This window comes from Budorcas taxicolor, chromosome 17 (assembly GCF_023091745.1).
Source record: "Budorcas taxicolor isolate Tak-1 chromosome 17, Takin1.1, whole genome shotgun sequence".
Lineage (NCBI taxonomy): Eukaryota > Metazoa > Chordata > Mammalia > Artiodactyla > Bovidae > Budorcas > Budorcas taxicolor.
Window position 1 is genome coordinate 6,925,001 of NC_068926.1, and position 21,248 is coordinate 6,946,248.

Genomic DNA, 21,248 nt, shown 5'->3' on the forward strand with positions numbered 1-21,248 from the left:
TTTAAATATGCGAGTTGTAGGTTTCAACAGCATGGACAAGGGGCTTCAGCAGACACCCTGATGTACATTTCACAGCAACCCACTACAGGGCCTCTCCAATCTGCACGTAACAGAGCAGAGGTGTTTGCTGCATATTTAAGACAGGCAGCAGACAAGCACTTCTGACAAACCAAACTTGAGGAGGGAGACGGGTACACCAGCAGGTCAACGTGTAATTTATCCAGATTTACTTTTCCTCGGTCCCTCGTGGCTCAGATGGTAAAGACTCTGCCTGTAACGCGGGAGACCCAGGTTCAATCCTTGGGTCGGGAAGAACCCCTGGAGAAAGGAATGGCTACCCATGCCAGTGTTCTTGCCTGAGAAACCCCATGGACAGAGGAGGCTGGCGGGCTACACACCCTCTTTGTCTACGGGGTCACAAAGAGTTGGACACGACTGAGCGACCAGCACACTTTTCCTCAGACCACTACTCAGCTGAGCTTGAAAACTGTTGTTCCTGAGAGCTTTTCTTTCAGCCACCAAAAGACCAAGGTTCAAAGCAGCTGCGGATTTGATAAAGGATTCACTTCTCATGGGTGGGAATGAACAGAAAAACCCAGCTCTGAAGCCACTGGCGAGGGTCCATCCGATATGTTATGAGAAATCCCTGGGATAACACTCAGACCTCTGTTTCGAGCTCCATGGATTTCAGCCTATTCTCTCAGTGCGCAAGATTCAGTGCCTTCCTGGCACTGAAAGGCAACAGCTCAAGGTGATGAGCAGTGAATCACAACAAACGTCACTGAGTGTTTTCTCGCAGCCTATAAATAAAATCAGAATCTCTGAGGTCTGAACATCTCAAGGTTATTCATTTCTAAACCACTCTGGGAAGGATAAACACATAGTCAAAAGACAGGTGGTTTATGATGAACAAAATTTCTTAATGCCTAAAAATTCCCATTTTAATTCTCAGGGACATTATACTCAAGTATTGTAGACCTTCAATGTTTTACTCCCTATGTCACCCTCCCGAAGTTCCTTTTTCCAGCAGGGTTTGGAAAGTATCAGAAGTGAGCAACAAAACCGCAGCTGCAAGGAAAAGCTTGGGTTCTGAATTATTTTTAAATGATTAAGTGGATAAGGTGGGTTGAAGAGATCTAATTCCTCATTATGCCACAAAGAAACTTCAAAACATTTACCCAACAGATGGTACATAACATTTCAGGGATCTGGGTCACTTTAAGCAGGGGTTATCAATTTGTTGGGAGTATCTGCCTAGGCCCTCTCCTCTGACCCCAAATCCTCCAGTTCAAGGGTGAGACCTGCAGCCAAGTTGGTGTTTAGGTGAGCCGGGCTGCCCTGCTCACCTGTGCTGACTGGGTTGAGCCCATCACATTTTCTCCTCTAGGAATTTAAATCAGGACTAGAAAATGCTAAATGAGTTTCTCTAGTTGCTTCCATCACTGGGACACAAACTCAGGAGGTATAAAGCAGCCCAATTTAGCTACAAGGAACAAAAGCCAGTTCAGGAAGAGAAAGAAAGTGCTGAGCAGGCATTCCTGTTCCTGGTCTGAGGACAGGTTCAGCTGAAGTTCCTTAAGGTACCAGACACCTTTAGATAAATTTCCCCTTTTATTTACTCTGGCTTGCCAAGTGGCACAAGTGGTAAATAACCTGCCTACCAACGCAGGAGACATAAGAGACCCAGGTTCAATCCCTGGGTTGGGAAGATCCCCTGGAGAAGGAAATGACAACCCACTCCCGTATTCTTGCCTGAGAATTCCCATGGACAGAAGAACTTGGTGGGTTACAGTCCACGGGGCTGTAAAGAGTCAGACACGACTGAAGCAACGTAGCGCACAGAAGTTTCTCTTGATGTTTAACTATTTCAATCGGGGTTAGGGCTACAGCAGCATAAGCACAGGATAAGTAATACTAGAGTCATCCTTCAGCCAGTGAAAATAGAATAAGATAATCATCAAAATTCAGAGTCGGAAAACCAACTCTGATCAAAAAAGATGGAGCTGACAAGTCATTTGAGAATTTGATTCCTACTTCTGTCACGTATTTATTATAGCGTCTGGGGTCAAAATCGAAGAGCCTCAAGTTTCCATGTGTCAAATGGGAAACACCTCCCTTCCAGGGTCAATCCTCACCGTCCTCCCTGTCCCCAGCCACACTGACACGCAGCAGCGGCCAGCATCTCTTGCGTCTCCCCTTGAGTGTTAATTTGCTCACGTTAAGCTCTTTCTCAAAAGCCTGCAGTGGCTTCCAACTGCTTGACGTGTCACATTAAAACACCCAACAAACTGCTGCACCCATTGGTTTTGCGTTTTCCAATCACTGTCACAGCCCATTACGCCTCAGCTCGCAGCCGGCCCTAGAGTCAGCCCTCATGTTCACCATCCCACGGTGACTCCAAGCTGAAAGCATGGCGCTTGCTAGTGCTTCCTCTTGGAAACAACACTTTATACCAGTCATCTTTTAATTTCTATGGGTTGGATTCCTTCTTTATATAATAAGGAGGCTGAGACTTGACCACTGGCTTTTAGTTTTTTTTCTGCTTTAACTCATATAAGATATGTGGCAAGAATACAAAAAAAAATTACATTATAACCTATGAAAACAAGATAACCTATGTCATACTAACTGAATAGAATACCCAGAAAGAGATTGCTATTGGCTCGGCTGGCACCATGGCAGAGGCAGGACACGAGCTAAGCCGTGAGGTGAGGAAGGTCACGGATCAACAGAAGGATGTGTGCTTACATCACTTAAGCTTTCACTTACACCTGTGTCAGTTGTTGACAAATGGTGTTAACAAATGGTGTTAACCTTTAAGAAAAACTCACATGAAGAGACTGTACTGGGAAGGAGGAAGAAAGGAACTATTCTAAAAATCTATCAAACACTTATTGAGAAAGGTGTCTAAAAGGCAAAAGATAGTGCTAAAGGCGGAACCCAGAAGTGAGCGGAAGCAGTCCACGGCGTCTAACCCCTGAGACCAGGGACCACAGCTGCTTTGCTCACACTGTACTCCCAAACCTAAGGGCCCCCTGCTGAACACTCAACAAACACTTCTCGAGAGAATACACAAATATACCCCATACCTTTAAGGACTTATGGTTTTTTTAACGGAGAATAAAAGAAAGAGACTGTGTTCTCCTTCCTCCCCAAGATTCCTAACAAACATGGAATCAAATTCACTTAAAGACAGTCCTCCTAGGGATAACAGAGAAACGAAATGTAAACCTCACGCAATAACCATTTCACACAATAGATGATCAAATCCCACCATGTTAACAAGTGAGCCAACCTGTCACTTGTCTCATCGTCTACGCTGATGTAGTAGCCAAGGATGAGCCTCTTAATAAAAAAGAGTAAGTCCCTCCTCAGCAGGAAGCCCAAATCTCCTGATACACAGGCGGCCCTTCGCACCATCAGTTTGCAGTTGGTCGAATCTGTGGATGCTGGAACCCTGGTTCAGAGGGTGGGCTACACAATGGCCATTTTATTAAAGGGACTGAAGCGTCTGTGGGTTCTGGTATCAGCGGGGGGTCATGGAGCCAGTCCCTCATGATACCGAAGGACAACTGTATATACTCGTTTGTTTCAAAGTGCTACATCCTCTTAAGCTGATTTTCCTCTCCAACTGCCTCAACTATAGGCAACGGTCACGGGCAAGATCCGTGCAGTCCAAATGACAAACAGTTCCCTTAAACCAAATGTATTACCATAGCAACAAAGGGGCAACATTGGCCACTCTCTACCTGCCACACCCGATCAATTATTTAACATGCCCGCACTACAGCAACACCGTATAAAACGATCGTGCTCATTAGCAGCAAGAGTCAGCTCTGGGGAAAACCACAAACATCAGACAGCTAAACTGGTCACAAACCAAACACACGCACACACACAAACCCACCTTGACGGTGATGCCAGAGGTCACAGTGCAAAGGGAAGAGGGAGAACTAAATGTCCTTAAATTTCAGCTTCCGCTTTAGAAAGACATGAGCACCCAAATCCCCCAGTTCTTTTCTTTTCCTTAAAAAAGAGAAAGGCATAAAATGACTTTATAAATAAAATGACTACAGCAATGTTATCAAAAGCTGCTGAAAACAGGATGATTAGATGAGATCAGAGAGCCAAAGGGTGAGATTTATCTTACACTTTTATGGTTCTGGCTTTGGTTTTTGTTCTGTCCCAGGTTCTGGCTCATCTCTCGTTAGGAACAGGCAGGGGGACTGGAAAATTGGATACTGAAGGAGGGTGTGCACAGCAGCCGGAAGCCAACTGGGACCGTCCTCTCACCCAGCCTGGGGAAACCTCTACTGACTGCCCCCAGGGAGATTCCTGAACAGAAAACTGAGCACACCCCCCTGGCTCGGTGGGAAAGTAATGTGTCTCTCATCAAGAATAACCAGAGATTAAGTTCATGCAGGACTCCTGCAACTCACACGCCAAAACCTCAAGGCCACCACAGCCACACCTAATAATCTACCTTACACCATCCGGTGGGTTTCACCCGGACAGGGGCTGGGTTAGGGTGGCCCCTGTGCCCCTGTTCACAATGCCCTGGGAACAAGGCTGTCCTTGAAAGCTGTAATTCGCGTTGCAGCTGGAATGCAGGATAAATGGCTTTGACTGACTATGTTATGGTCTTTCTTGTCACCCCTTGGAAAGAAGAGGAAAGAGGGAAGATTCTAACATATTTATATTAAACCACAGTCTGATAATGAAGTGAAAGTCGCTCAGTCGTGTCTAACACTTTGCAACCCCGTGGACGATACAGTCCATGGAATTCTCCAGGCCAGAATACTAGAGTGTGGGGTAGCCTTTTCCTTCTCCAGCAGATCTTCCTGACCCATAAATCAAACCGGGGTGTCCAGCTTTGCAAACAGATTCTTTACCAACTGAGCTATCAGGGAAGCTTCACTTTCTGATAATGAAAATTTCACACAAACAAGAGTTCACATTTGGCTAAAAATAACTGACATGACTCAGGAAGGAAATCTCTGATAACTGACAGATGAGAAAGCGTATATAAAAGTTTGAATAACCCATTCATACAGAGAGTTCCTATGATGCCGTCCTAGATAGAGTCCGTTATTTTTCTGTTTTGCCAAGATCTAGCTTGCCAAGAGCTGCAGCTAGCAAACTTTTATTCTAGACTACAGAACTGATTTAATAATTTATGAAGACTCTAGTTTTCTATTACATTAGTCTTTCCACCACAGATATTAACCTTTATTATTGTAAACACAAGAAAACCTCTTAAAAAACACTATGATGTACAATGACTTCTCTGTCCACTTGCGGAAAAAAACTAAAATTTTGAAAACATGGGAAAAAATCAAATATTCACCCCTAATAACCGTTTTTTCCTTTAAAATCTATCTTCCCCAAGAAAAGCATCACAAATACTGAAAATGATGTCTAGGGTGGCCTATTCCCCACAAATTGCTGCTGCTGCTGCTGCTAAGTCGCTTCAGTGCGACCCCATAGAAGGCAGCCCACCAGGCTCCTCCGTTCCTGGGATTCTCCAGGCAAGAACACTGGACTGGGTTGCCATTTCCTTCTCCAATGCATGCATGCATGCTAAGTCGCTTCAGTTGTGTCCGACTCTGTGTAACCCCATGGACAGCAGCCCACCAGGCTCCTCTGTCCACAGGATTCTCCAGGCAAGAATACTGGAGTGGGTTGCTACTTCCTTCTCCAAGATAAAGACTGCTGCTGCTGCTGCTGCTGCTGCTGCTGCTGCTGCTAAGTCGCTTCAGTCGTGTCCGACTCTGTGCGACCCCATAGACAGCAGACTACCAGCCTCCCCTGTCCCTAGGATTCTCTAGGCAAGAATACTGGAGTGGGTTGCCATTTCCTTCTCCAATGCATGAAAGTGAAAAGTGAAAGTGAAGTCGTTCAGTCGTGTCCGACTCTTAGCGACCTCATGCTCCTGTAAGTGAACAAATTATCAAGTAAAGGAGCAACGAATTTAGAGACACTTCACACAGTGGTCCAATTTTATTTATATACCTACATAAAATAACAACACATGCCTTGACGGTCATTTACACAACTAAAAGTCTTGCTGTTTACCATATGAAAAGCTTAAGGTGGATAACCTCTCACATCTGACAGTACACAGGACATGAGTTATGACTGCTGTTCCGTCTCTGTAATTGAGTGAATGCCTTTAGACAACTGATCAAATATCTGCCCCTCATTTTCAGTAACTTGACATGCATGCAAATTCATGTTTACAACATATTATGGGACCCATGGAGAACGGTACACTCTAAGAAAGTCCTTTTTAAGGTTTTAGTCTTTCTGCTTCTCTACTCTAATAATTTCAGTTGACAACATAAGAGAGATGACCCATAAATGACATTTAGAAGCAAAGTGGACATTCTTCTCACAGCTATGCGGTAAGCACTCTACCTTCTTGCCAGCAGCAGACACTCTCACTTGTCACAGAACGAAAAATCAGAATACATTATGGAAAGCTAACAATAATGCTGAACTTGTGCACATTTGCCTTCAGTTGTGATTATAAATTATTTCTGCCACTTGCAACTTAAATAATCAAAGATTAAACAACAGAAGTAATATGCATCACATTTTTTATTGAAGTTTAGCTGATATACAATGTTACATAGGTTACAGGTGTATAATGAGTCATAATGTTTAAAGGTTATACTCTAGTTATAGTTATTGAAAATACTGTCTACATTCTCTGTGTTGTATATCTTTGTAGCCCACTTTACATGTAATAGTTTGTACATCTTACCCCACTACCCTACAGTCCCTCACCCTTCTCTCTCCCCACTAATAACTACTGTTTTGTTCTGTGAATCCGTTTCTTTTCTCTTATATTTACTAGCTTGTTTTATTTTTTTAGATTCAACATATAAGGAATATCATATAGTATTTGTCTTTTTCTGACTTCTTTCACTTAGCAAGAAAACGATTTTAAATAGCAAAACACTATCAACTTCAAAATGCCCAACAAAAGCAAACTGATTCTATATAATTATAGACATTCATACAACATACAACTATTAAAAGTGGTACAACACAAGAGCAATCAAAGTAGATTAATGGAACAGAACAGAGGGTCCGAAAAGCACACCCTCACAAATACGGTCCAGACTGTCGACAAACGCGTCAAGGCAATCCGACTGTTCAGTCATGTCCCACTCTGGGGCTCCATGAACTGCAGCACACCAGGCTCCGCTCTTCTTCCCCGTCTCCCACAATTTCCTCAGATTCATGTCCACCGAGTCAGTGATGCGATCCAGCCATCATCATCTGCCACCCCCTTCTCCTCTTACCTTCAGCCTTTTCCAGTGAATCAGCTCTTTGTATCAAGTGGCCAAAATACTGGAGCTTCAGCTTCAGCATCAGTCCTCCCAATGAATATTCAGGTTGATCTCCTTTACGATCTAACGCTTTGATCTCCATGCAGTCCAAGGGACTCTCAAGAGTCTTCTCCAGCACTATTCAAAAGCATCAATTCTTTGGCACGCAGACTTCTTTAGGGTTCAACACTCACATCCAAAAATGACTACTAGAAAAACCACAGCTTTGACTATACGGACCTTGGTTGGAAAAGCAATCTCTCTGCTTTTTAATACACTGTCTAGATTTTTCACAGCTTTCCTACCAAGGAGCAAGTGTCTTTTAATTTCATGGCTGCAGTCACCATCTCCAGCGATTTTGGAGCCCAACAAAATAAAGTCTGTCACCGTATGCATTGTTTCCCCATCTATTTGCCACGCAGCGATGGGACCAGATGCCACGACCTTAGTTTTTTTAATGTTGAGTTTTAAGCCAACTTTTTCACTCTCCTCTTTCACTTTCATCATGAGGCTCTTTAGTTCTTCTTTGATTTCTGCCATAATGGTGGTGTCATCTGTATATCTGAGGTTATTCATATTTCTCCCAGCAATCTTGATTCCAGCTTGTGCTTCTTCCAGCCCAGCATTTCTCATGATGTACTCTGCATAGAAGTTAAATAAGCAGGGTGAAAATATACAGCCTTGACATATGCTTTTTCCTATTTGGAATCAGTCTGTTCCATATCCAGTTCTAACTATTGCTTCCTGACCTGCATACAGGTTTCTCAAGAGGTAGGTCAGGTGGTCTGGTATTCCCATCTCTTTCAGAATTTTCCACAGTTTATTGTGATCCACACAGTCAAAGGCTTTGGCATAGTCAATAAGGCAGAAATAGATGTTTTCTGGAGCTCTCTCGCTTTTTCAATGATCAAAGCAATGTTGGCAGTTTGATCTCTGGTTCCTCTGCCTTTTCTAAAACTAGCTTGAACATATGGAAGTTCACGGTTCATGTATTGCTGAAGCCTGGCTTGGAAAACTTTGAGCATGACTTTACTCGCATGTGAGTGCAACTGTGCCCTAGTTTGAACATTCTTTGGCATTGCCTTTGGGACTGGAATGAAAACTGACCCTTCCCAGTCCTGCAGCCACTGCTGAGTTTTCCAAATTTGCTGGCATATTGAGGGCAGCACTTTCACAGCATCATCTTTCAGGATTTGAAATAGCTCCACTGGAATTCCATCACCTCCACTAGCTTTGTTCGTAGTCATGTTTCCTAAGGCCCACTTGACTTCACATTCCAGGATGTCTGGCTCTGGGCTGGTGATCACACCATCATGATTACCTGGGTCATGACACTCTTTTTTGTAGAGTTCTTCTGTGTATTCTTGGCACCTCTTCTTAATAACTTCTGCGTCTGTTAGGTCCATACCATTTCTGTCCTTTATTGAACCCATCTTTGCGTGAAATGTTCCCTTGGTATCTCTAATTTTCTTGAAGAGATCTCTAGTCTTTCTCATTCTATTGTTTTCCTCTATTTCTTTGCACTGGTCACTGAGGAAGGCTTTCTTATCTATCCTTGCTATTCTTTGGAACTCTGCATTCAAATGGGCATATCTTTCCTTCTCTCCTTTGCTTTTTGCTTCTCTTCTTTTTACAGCTATTTGTAAGGCATCCTCAGACAGCCATTTTTCTTTTCTGCATTTCTTTTTCTTGGGGATGGTCTTGATCCCTGTCTCCTGTAAAATGTCATGAACCTCTGTCTATAGTTCATCAGGTACTCTATCAGCTAACAGTAGAACCTAAATAATATGCATAGGTTCTAACTGTTAAATTACTTCAGCCATGCTATAAATTTTTCATGATAAAACTCTTCATAATATTGAAAAACATGATGTTAAAAGTTTATTTTTTTGCTTTTATTTTTAGTTGGGGGGAAATTGCTTTACAATGTTGTGTTGGTTTTTGTCATACAACAACACAAATCAGTCATGATTATACATTTTATCACCTCCCTCTTACATCTCCCTCCCATCGCCCTTCCCACCCTTCTAGGTCATTGCAAAGCACCAGGCTGGGCTCCCTGTGATTTATAACAACTTCTCACAGCAATCTTCTGAAAGTGTATTTATTGACATGGAAAGATTGTGTGTATACACACACACACACACACACACACGTATAGTTAAATATAAACAGTAAGATATAAAATAGCATCTATAAAATTACTGTATTCTAGTTTTTTTAAAGGTAAACATTTGCACAGAAAAAGGGCTGGAAAGATAACCACAATTTGCAGGTTGGTAACTTTATTCTAACTCTATCTCACAGAGACGATGTATTCTCCACTTGTAAGATAACAAAGCACTGACGCCCCCCAGATTCACCTAGGCCACCTTATTTATAATGCTGAACTGAACAGCACATATGTATTTCACAGTGAATGAAGTGCTCCTTCCAGATGCCGCAGCCAATGAGGTTTCAGGTCTCTTTTCATGTGTTTCCAAATACCCTGAATATATCTCTGCCACAGAGATATATCACGTCCAATTCTGACAACACTATGGACCATAGCATGCCAGGCTCCTCTGTCCATGAGATTCTCCAGGCAAGAATACTGGAGTGGGTTGCCATTTCCCTCCAAGGGATCTTCCTGACCCAGGGATTGAACCAGGGTCTCCTGTATAGCAGGCAGATTCTCTACCACTGTGTATTTTCTTACAACCATGTATTTTTCCACTAGATCATAAATTCCTTAAAGGCAAGAGCTACATCTTGAAGTTCAAGTATCTCCAGAGATTAGAACAGCATCTAGCACCTATGGGACAGCCAATAAATGCTAACAATGGAAGAATCAATAAATGAACAGACAGCAGTTTCAAGAGTCTCTCAATTCAGAAAGACTCCTTCACCTAGATTCTACTGACTCTGAAATGTGAACAGGTCCCTAGAAACTGCTACCGTTGGATTCACTACTACTATTACCAGAAAAAAATGTCTTAGAATGTAAAAGTTCTTATAAGAAGATAAAACTTTAAATCAGTCACATTGTTGTACAGGAGAAACCAATATAACGTGGTAAAGCAATTATCCTTCAATTAGAAATAAAAGAATTTTTTTTTAATTTTTAAAAAATCTTAAAAAAAAACTTTAAATCACTAAAATCCACTCACAGATTGCCAGATTCTCCATGGTAAGAGAAAGAAATTATGCCATGGCTGGATCCCAAGAATGCCAAGGTCTCTAGGACAGGAGAGATTAAAAGAACATGCTCAGTAGAAATCACATGTCAATGAGCTGATGGGTTAAATAAGTAAGTCGTTAACACTAGGGGCAGCTGGCTGAAGGGTATATGAAAATACTCCATATTACTTCTGCAGCTTTTCTGTAAATCTAAAATTATTTCAAAATAAATAAAATGTTGACGGGGTGGGGAATGGACTGCAACACATTGAGCAGGGCAGCTAAGGAAGCAGGAGGTATGCAGGGCACAGCAAAGGAAACCTCTCCTTCCGCTTCCCAACCTTGTCCAGGACCAGCCACACTTTCATACTTTCAGTTATAAGAAAAACATTTAGGCTTCCCAAAAGGCACCTGCCCCCAAAGGGAAGATGAATCAATCCTTGACCAAACTGAGTGCAAATCCAGATCACAATATGTCAAGACCGAGAGGTAAAGGAGGGAGGGGGAAAAAATCTCTTTAAATGTATTTATACCTCCAGAAAACACAAGGAGCAACTGTACCAAGCACAGTATTTAAAAAGCACTTCCAGCAGCTCAATGAGAAAGAAGCAGGGCAAGAACAAAGGTGAAGCCCTGGGGTGCAGTCGCCCTCAGTGCTGGCCTCCTACTGTCCGCCACTATTAATTCCTTCCCCCAACCGCTGTTTACTCGGTTATCAGCTGAGAATGACAACAGAGGTAAATTCCACACATGAATAAGCTCACAAATGGTGCTCTTGGTCTCCAAGGGCAGAAGTTAAATCTGTTAATGCATTCTGTACTACCCCTGGCTCGGTGCCCCAGGGAGGCAAAGAGTTTAACAAATCCTTTCAGTGGCGCCAATGGCTGAGAGATTTTCCCTCCCATCTCATTTCCCTGCTCAAGTAATATTTCTTACATATTCATTTGGACAAGGATAACACTATGCTCAGCTGAGTTATTCACCCATTCCGGTCCAGTTTAGTTCGCTGATTGCTAAAATGTCAATGTTCACTCTTGCCATCTCCTGTTTGATCACTTCCAATTTGCCTTGATTCATGGACCTAACATTCTAGGTTCCTAAACAATATTGCTCTTCACAGCATCAAACCTTGCTTCCATCACCAGTCACATCCACAACCGGGTGTTGTTTTTGCTTTGGCTCCATCCCTTCATCCTTTCCAGAGTTATTTCTCCACTCTTCTCCAGCAGCATACTGGGCACCTACCAACCTGGGGAGTTCCTCTTTCAGTGGCCTATCTTTTTGCCTTTTCATAATGTTCATGGTGTTCTCAAGGCAAGAATAGTGAAGTGGTTTGCCATTCCCTTCTCCAGTGGATGACGTTTCATCTGAACTCCCCACCATGACCCATCGGTCTTGGATGGCCCCATACGGTTTCACTGAGTTAGACAAGGCTGTGGTCCATGTGATTAGTTAGTTTTCTGCGGTTGTGGTTTTCAGTCTGTCTGCTGCTGATGCCCTCTCAGCGCCTACTGTCTTACTGGGGTTTCTCTGACCTTGGACACATGGTATCTCCTCATGGCCACCGCTTCTGCCCTTGGACATGGGGTATCTCCTCTCAGCCACTCGCCATGGCATTTTAGGAATCAGTGAACTAAAATGGACTGGAATGGGTGGATTTAACTCAGATGGCCATTATATCTACTTCTATGGGCAAGAATCCATTAGAAGAAACGGCGTAGCCATCATAGTCAATAAACTAAGAGTCCGAAATGCAGTACTTGAATGCAATCTCAAATGCGACAGAAGGATCTCTGTTCATTTCCAAGGCAAACCAATCAATATCACGATAATCTAAGCCTATGCCCCAACCAGTAATGCTGATGAAGCTGAAGTTGAACAATTCTATAAAGACCTACAAGACCTTTTAGAACTAACACCCCCAAAAGATGTCCTTTCCATCATAGGGGACTGGAATGCAAAAGCAGGAGTCAGGAAACACCGGGAGTAACAGGCAAGTTTGGCCTTAGAGTGCGGAATGAAGCAGGGCAAAGGCTAACAGAGTTCTGCCAAGAGAATGCACTGGTCATAGCAAACACCCTCTTCCAACAACACAAGAGAAGACTCTACACATGGACATCACCAGATGGTCAACACCAAAATCAAACTGATTATATTCTTTGGAGCCAAAGATGGAGAAGTTCTGTATAGTCAGCAAAAACAAGACTGGGAGCTGACTGTGGCTCAGATCATGAACTCCTTATTGCCAAATTCAGACTTAAATTGAAGAAAGTAGGGAAAATCACTAGACCATTCAGGTATGACCTAAATTAAATGCCTTACGATTATACAGTGGAAATAAGAAATAGATTTAAGGGACTAGATCTGATAGACAGAGTGCCTGATGAACTATGGACAGAAGTTCGTGACACTGTAGAGGAGGCAGGGATCAAGATTATCCCCAAGAAAAAGAAATGGAAAAAGGAAAAATGGTTGTCTGAGGAGGCCTTACAAATAGCTGTAAAAAGAGAAGAGAAAAACAAAGGAGAAAAGGAAAGATATAAGCTTCTGAATGCAGAGTTCCAAAGAATAGCAAGGAGAGATAAGAAAGCCTTCCTCGGTGATCAGTGCAAAGAAATAGAGGAGAGCAATTGAATGGGAAAGACTAGAGATCTCTTCAAGACAATTAGAGATACCAAGGGAACATTTCATGCAAAGATGGGTTCAATAAAGGACAGAAATGGTATGGACCTAACAGAAGCAGAAGTTATTAAGAAGAGGTGGCAAGAATACACAGAAGAACTAAACAAAAGAGAGTGTCATGACCCAGATAATCACAATGGTGTGATCACTCATCTAGAGCCAGACATCCTGGATGGAATGTGAAGTCAAGTGGGCCTTAGGAAGCATCACTACGAACAAAGCTAGTGGCAGTGATAGAATTCCAGTGGAGCTATTTCAAATCCTGAAAAATGATGCTGTGAAAGTGCTGCCCTCAATATGCCAGCAAATTTGGAAAACTCAGCAGTGGCCACAGGACTGGGAAAGGTCAGTTCTCATTCCAATCCCAAAGAAAGGCAATGCCAAAGAATGCTCAAACTACCACACAATTGCATTCATCTCAAACACTAGCAAAGTAATGCTCAAAGTTCTCCAAGCCAGGCTTCAGCAATACGTGAACCATGAACTTCCAGATGTTCAAGCTGGTTTTAGAAAAGGCAGAGGAACCAGAGGTCAAACTGCCAACATCCCTCGGATCATTGAAAAAGCAAGAGTTCCAGAGAAACATCTATTTCTGCCTTATTGACTATGCCAAAGCCTTTGACTGTGTGGATCACAATAAACTGCGGAAAATTCTAAAAGAGATGGGAATTCCAGACCACCTGACCTGCCTCTTGAGAAACCATATACAGGTCAGGAAGCAACAGTTAGAACTGGAAATGGAACAACAGACTGGTTCCAAATAGGAAAAGGAGTATGTCAAGGCTGTATATTGTTACCTTGCTTATTTAACTTGTATGCAGAGTACGTCACGAGAAACGATGGGCTGGAAGAAGCACAAGCTAGATTGCCGTGAGAAATCTCAGTAACCTCAGATATGGGGATGACACCACCCTAATGGCAGAAAGTGAAGGTGAACTAAAGAGCAATTGAATGGGAAAGACTAGAGATCTCTTAAAGAAAATCAGAGATACCAAGGGAACATTTCATGCAAAGATGGGCTCAATAAAGGACAGAAACGGTATGGACCTAACAGAAGCAGAAGATATTAAGAAGAGGTGGCAAGAATACACAGAAGAACAGTACAAAAGAAAGTGGAGTACTTTCAGTGCTACTGAAAGAGGAGAGTGAAAAAGTTGGGTTAAAGCTCAATATTCAGAAAACGAAGATCATGGCATCTGGTCCCATCACTTCATGGCAAATAGATGGGGAAACAGCATCAGACTTCATTTTTTGGGTCTCCAAAATCACTGCAGATGGTGACTGCAACCATGAAATTAAAAGATGCTTACTCCTTGGAAGGAAAGTTACAACCAACCTAGACAGCATATTAAAAAGCAGAGACATTACTTTGTCAACAAAGGTCTGTCTAGTCAAGGCTACGGTTTTTCCAGTAGTCATGTATGGATGTGAGAGTTGGACTATAAAGAAAGCTGAGTGCCCAAGAATTGGTGCTTTTGAATTGTGGCATTAAAGACTCTTGAGAGTCCCTTGGACAACAAGGAGATCCAACCAGTCCATCATAAAGGAGATCAGTCCTGAGTGTTCATTGGAAGGACCGATGTTGAAGCTGAAACTCCAATACTTTGGCCACTTGATATGAAGAACTGACTCATTTGAAAAGACCCAGATGTCGGAAAAGATTGAAGGTGGGAGGAGAAGGGGACAACAGAGGATGAGACTGTTGGATGGCATCACCGACTCAATGGACATGAGTTTGAGTAAACTCAGGGAGTTGGTGATGGACAGGGAGTTCTGGCATGTGCGGTTCATGGTGTCGCAAAGAGTCGGACATGACTCAGCGACTGGACTGAACTGAACCTTATGCTAGGTGCTACTTTGTGTTGCCTCCCAAAGAAAGCCTGACACTGCCCACAGGGAGGAACTGCAACCAAACCCAACAGGAAGAAAAGCTGTTGCTTGAGGTTCCCATGGTTTACCTTGAGACAGAAGTTTTGAAACAAGTGTTCTTTCAAAGTTACAGGCAGTTTTTAAAGAAGGCTGCCTGGGCACAGGGAAAGTGTGAAACAGCTTACAGTGGGGAAATAGGCTTTTCCAGCTTTTGAGCTCCCTGTTTATTTTACTCTGTCTCTGCCTGGTCCAGACAATACAAGAGACTGATGTCACATGGTTTCAAGACTCAAAGTAGGTTCCAATTCCAAATAACCTAACTTCTGTTTTTTATTTTTATTTTTTTAATTAATTTATTTATTTTAATTGGAGGCTAGTTACTTTACAATATTGTAGTGGTTTCTGCCATACATTGACATGAATCCGCCACGGGTGTACATGTGCTCCCCATCCTGAATCCCCTCCCACCTCCCTCCCCATCCCATCCCTCAGGGTCATCCCAGTGCACCAGCCCCGAGCACCCTGTCTCATGCATCGAACCTGGACCGGGGATCTGTTTCACATATGGTAATATACAGGTTTCAGTGCTATTCTCTCAGATCATCCCAACCTCGCCTTCTCCCACAGAGTCCCAAAGACTCTTCTTTACATCTGTGTCTCTCTTGTTGTCTTGCATATAAGGTCTTCGTTACCATCTTTCTAAATTCCATATATATGCATTAGTATGCTGTGTTGGTGTTTTTCTTTCCGGCTTGCTTCACTCTGTATAATCGGCTCCAGTTTCATCCACCTCATTAGAACTGATTCAAATGTATTCTTTTTAATGGCTGAGTAATACTCCATTGTGTATATGTACCCCAGCTTTCTTACCCATTCATCTGCTGACGGACATCTAGGTTGCTTCCATGTCCTGGCTATTATAAACAGTGCTGTGATGAACACTGGGGTACACATGTCTCTTTCAATTCTTGTTTCCTCGGTGTGTATGCCCAGCAGTGGGATTGCTGCGTCATATTGCAGTTCTATTTCCAGTTTTTTAAGGAATCTCCACACTGTTCTCCATAGTGGCTGTACTACTTTGCATTCCTACCAGCAGTGTAAGAGCGTTCCTTTTCTCCGCACCCTCTCCAGCATTTGTTGTTTGTAGACTTTTTGATAGCAGCCATTCTGACCTGCGTGAGATGGTACCTCACTGTGGTGCTGATGTGCATTTCTCTGATAATGAGTGATGTTGAGCATCTTTTCATGTGTTTGTTAGCCATCTCTGTGTCTTCTTTGGAGAAATATCTGTTTATTCTTTGGCCCATTTTTCGATTGGGCAAATGAACCAATGTTTGTTTAGCCCTCAAATCCTCCCCCGCTCCCTTTGGCCTGCACCATACAGTGCAGGATCTCAGTTCCCCAAACAGGGACTGAACCCAGGCTACAGTAGTGAAAGCCCAGAATCCTAACCATGTCATCAGTGAACTTCCTAGCCCCCAAATTCTAAGCTTTGCAAGAGTAATAAAGTCAAACTTTGACCCTGAGAGCCTTTCTGCACAAGTACACAGCTGATGTTCTGGCTCAATCAATGACGGTGGATCAGTGGCGCGCTGCTGTTAACCTAGGGGGCAAGTAGGAGACCGCCTATTCTATCTCACCCCTCATTCTTCGACCCATAGCTCTAGCTGGGGCCACACCCAGTCATTCATTTATTTCTGGTTCCTGGCCCCACCCAAGGCAAAAGGCTAACAATTCCTGAGCCAGTAACCTAAGGAGACAATACTGGCCAGCGATCAGACCTCACCACACTTAATGTTACCATACTGTGCGTGAAGGCAGGTCTTCAGAGTCTTTCTCCCCTCAATTACTATGCCTCTCTTGGTCTTTCCTGGATCTTAAGTTCCTAAGAGGATGTTTTTCATTGTAAACGTTGCACCTTCTGAGACAGTCAAAGATGAAATAAAAAGTGGGCTACTCCACAGCACGGAACCATATAAGTTAGGCAATCCTGTTATACAATTTCCCTACCCTCTCTTCCTAGTTCCTTCTCTGTGCCTCTCCCAAACCTGTTCATAAACCTGCCTGGAAAAGCCTGCCTGACTGCTCAGTATTCCTCTGGCACCTCCTCTTGCCTTTGCCCTGAAATAGCCCCTTCAGCTTTCATTCTATATTCTCTGTCTTCTCCTTCTGAATCTTTCAGACTCAAAAAAATGCCTCAGGAAACAGACTCTTAATTCCATGCTACTTTGGCTTCCAGGAGCAACATCTGTCTTCACTGTTTAAATAATACATAACACCATCTCTCTGGTAAGCACCATCCCATACCTCCCTTTTCCTGATCACATCTATCCCTCTGAATGTCTCTATCTCTCTCTCAGAATCAAAACTGTGGTTCTCAAGGTGTTTAAAATCATGGGGGAGGCAGGTGGAGAGAGCCACAGGGACTTTTCTTTAGGTCACTATAATTTTGACAATAAATAATAAAAAGATCACAGATGTTCCTTGCACATTTCACAGTCCAGAAAAACATTTCCTACAAAATATCACATGGATCTAAAATCACCTGTCATGCCATTTAACATTGTATAATGATATGAAAATAAAAATATATTAAATTACTCTTTAATTATCAAATACTAAAGAATCCATATATTGACTAGAAAGAAGTAGTAAGTGAAGAATTTGGGTTAAAAATAATGCTTAATATCTTTGAACTTTAAAAAAAACACACTTTTTCTTATTTTCTAGTTGCTACCTCGCTCCTTTTAAAAATGAGATACAGCTCTCACAGCATAAACAGACAGTGGTACAAGGCACCGAATTGAGCAGGGCTCCGCTGGGTAGGAAATCTCACTAGAATCAAGTACTTCCTGTTAGAGATTATGAGAATCTTGTTTTTGCCAAGGAATGTCATGTTTGATTTCTCTTTTAAGATGAAGTGGGAGGATCTGTCCTCTGACTCAGGTATCAAATTGCTGTGTAAACAAATTTAAGAAATAACTATCACAGTTCTAAATCTCTTCCCATATTACATAACTGGATTCATACTTTATGTTCTGAAACTCAGCACTCTTTTAGGGTTTCTCTCTTTTTTTAATTTAGTGGAAAGACTTCCTTGGCAAAGGCCAGAGAAAACACAGCAGAGCCCTGCAGTCACAGTAAATATTTTATCAACTATCCTGTACAAAAAATCATCCCTCTCTACATACTCAATGCCCAGGCCAGTTCTTTTCCCCATTGCCCATAAGCCCATTCTAATTCCACCCTGAAAACACAGGTGGTACCTGCTCTAGTTCAAGAACATGACTTATTAATGCAAATGTGCTAGAATCTGAGACCTGATCTTTGGCTTTCTGCAGAAGCCATATGGCAAAACACCTTTAAATAAAAGTCACTGACCAAATCTTGGCAGACTGTCAGTGTTTTGGGCATAGCATAATCTGTCCTACTTTGTTAAGAAAGCTTCTTCAAGTCTGACTACTGATTCTCCCAACATTTCACTCTAGCTAAGTGAAACTGGTTTGCAGAGGGTATGGAGAAAAGGCAGCCCTCTTACACAACTGGTGGGAATGTAAACTGATATATTCACTATGGAGAATAGTATGGAGGCCCCTTAAAAACCTAAACATAAAACTACTATATGATCGAGAAATATCAATACTGGGCATATGCCCTGAGAAAACCTTAATCTGAAAGGACACATATACCCCAATGTTAACTGCAGCACTATTTACAATAGTCAGGACATGGAAACAACCTAAATGCCCAATGACAGCTGCAGGGACAAAGAAAACGTGGTGCACCCACACAATGGAATATTACTCAGCCACTGAAAGGAATGAAATATAGTCACACGTAGAGACATGGATAGACCTAGAGTCTGTCACACAGAATGAAGTAAATCAGAAAGAAGAAAAACAAGTACCGTATCAGTTCAGTTCAGTCACTCAGTTGTGTCCGACTCTCTGTGACCCCATGAACCGCAGCATGCCAGGCCTTCCTGTCCATCACCAACTCCTGGAGTTCACCCAAACTCGTGTCCATTGAGGTGGTGATGCCACCCAACCATCTCATCCTCTGTCGTCTCCTTCTCCTCCTGCCCTCAATCCTTCCCAGCATCAGGGTCTTTTCAAATGAGTCAGCTCTTCGCATCAGGTGGCCAAAGTCTCAACTTCAACATCAGTCCTTCCAGTGAACACTCAGGACTGATCTCCTTTAGGATGGACTGGCTGGATCTCCTTGTTGTCCAAGGGACTCTCAAGAGTCTTCTCTAATGTCACAGTTCAAAAGCATCAATTCTTGGGCGCTCAGCTTTCTTTATAGTCCAACTCTCACATCCATACATGACTACTGGAAAAACCGTAGCCTTGACTAGACAGACCTTTGTTGACAAAGTAATGTCTCTGCTTTTTAATATGCTGTCTAGATTGGTTGTAACTTTCCTTCCAAGGAGTAAGCGTCTTTTAATATCATGGCTGCAATCACCATCTGCAGTGATTTTGGAGCCCAACAAAATAGTCAGACGCTGTTTCCCCATCTATTTGCCATGAAGTGATGGGACCAGATGCCATGATCTTCGTTTTCTGAATGTTGAGCTTTAAGCCAACTTTTTCACTCTCCTCTTTCAGTTTCATCAAGAGGCTCTTTAGTTCACCTTCACTTTCTGCCATTAGGGTGGTGTCATCTCCATATCTGAGGTTATTGAGATTTCTCCCGGCAATCTTGATTCCAGCTTGCACTTCTTCCAGCCCCGCGTTTCTCATGATGTACTCTGCATACAAGTTAAATACGCAGGGTGACAATATACAGCCTTGACATACTCCTTTTCCTATTTGGAACCAGTCTGTCGTTCCATGTCTAGTTCTAACTGTTGCTTCCTGACCTGCATAAAGGTTTCTCAAGAGGCAGGTCAGGTGGTCTGGAATTCCCATCTCTCTCAGAATTTTCCACAGTTTATTGTGATCCACACAGTCAAAGGCTTTGGCATAGTCAATAAAGCAGAAATAGATGTTTTTCTGGAATTCTCTTGCTTTTTCGATGATTCAGCAGATGTTGGCTATTTGATCTCTCGTTCCTCTGCCTTTGCTAAAACCAGCTTGAACATCTGGAAGTTCATGGCTCACGCATTGCTGAAGCCTGGCTTGGAGAATTTTGAGCATTACTTTGCTAGCGTGTGAGATGAGTGCAATTGTGCAGTAGTTTGAGCATTCTTTGGCATTGCCTTTCTTTGGGATTGGAAAGAAAACTGACCTTTTCCAGTCACATCTATGCGGAATCTAGTAAAGTCTTACAGATGAACCTATCTCCGAAGCAGGAATAGAGATGCAGACAAAGAGAATGGACACGTGCACAGGGATGTGGGTTGGGGAGAGGGAGGGTGGGGCAAGCTGGGAGTGTGGGACCGACATGTATAAAGCGCCATGTATGGACAGCTAGTGGGAAGCTGCTGTGTTACAGGAAGCCCAGTTCAATGCTCTGTGCTGGCCTAGAGGTGTGGGAGGGAGGTCGAAGAGAGAAGGAAGATATGTATGCATATAACTGGTTTACTTCACTGTACAGCAAAAACTTCCCAGGCAGCGCTAGTGGTCAAGAATCCATCTGACGATGCAGGAGATGCAGGAGATGTGGGGAAGATCCCTGGGTGGGGAAGATCCCCTGGAGGAGGGCATGGCAATCCACTCTGGTATTCTTGCCTGGAGAATGCCAAGGACAGAGGAACCGGCGGGCTTCCATCCATGGAGTTGCAAAGAGTTGGACATGATTGAAGTGACTGACTACACACTCAGGCACACACCGCAGAAACTAATACAACATTGTAAAGCAATTACATTCCATTTTTAAGTGAGAAAGAAATCTTCAAGTCTGACAAGAGATTCTCTCAACATCTAGCTCTAGATAAATGGAATTGGTTTGCAGGTGGTCCAGAGCTCAAAAGATTATTAAATTGTTCTACATTTTTAGGAACCCCAAATTATTCATTGCTAGCCAGCCATTAAGTACAGAAGAAGATTTCTGTTTGTGGCTTTGAACAACGCACAATTTTGTTGTGTGTCACGGCTTACCAGGACAACAAAACACTCCTGGGTGTGCAGCAGCCGGTGCTGGAGGCGTGTCAGCTCCCTGGCTCCTCCAGTCATTAGAAGGATGGTGTCAGCCCACAGCTTCAGCACCGTTAAAGAATTTAAATGACTGCCACACTGAGACATTTGTTTTACTACA

General features: G+C 42.9%; 1 protein-coding gene across 4 annotated transcripts in view; it reads right to left on the reverse strand.

Annotated features, from left to right (window-relative positions):
* The window catches only part of FHIP1A (FHF complex subunit HOOK interacting protein 1A), a 305,419-nt gene that overhangs the window by 171,325 nt on the left and 112,846 nt on the right, over positions 1-21,248 (reverse strand). Inside the window, exon 3 of one of the 4 annotated variants that reach the window (XM_052655124.1) lies at positions 3,908-4,026. The exons of 2 other annotated variants lie outside the window; for them this stretch is intronic. The gene's annotated coding sequence lies outside the window, so the exon portion shown is untranslated. Of the gene's footprint in view, positions 1-3,907; positions 4,027-10,486; positions 10,557-21,248 lie in introns of all 4 variants that reach the window. One more of the 4 variants, XM_052655123.1, reaches the window with a different exon arrangement.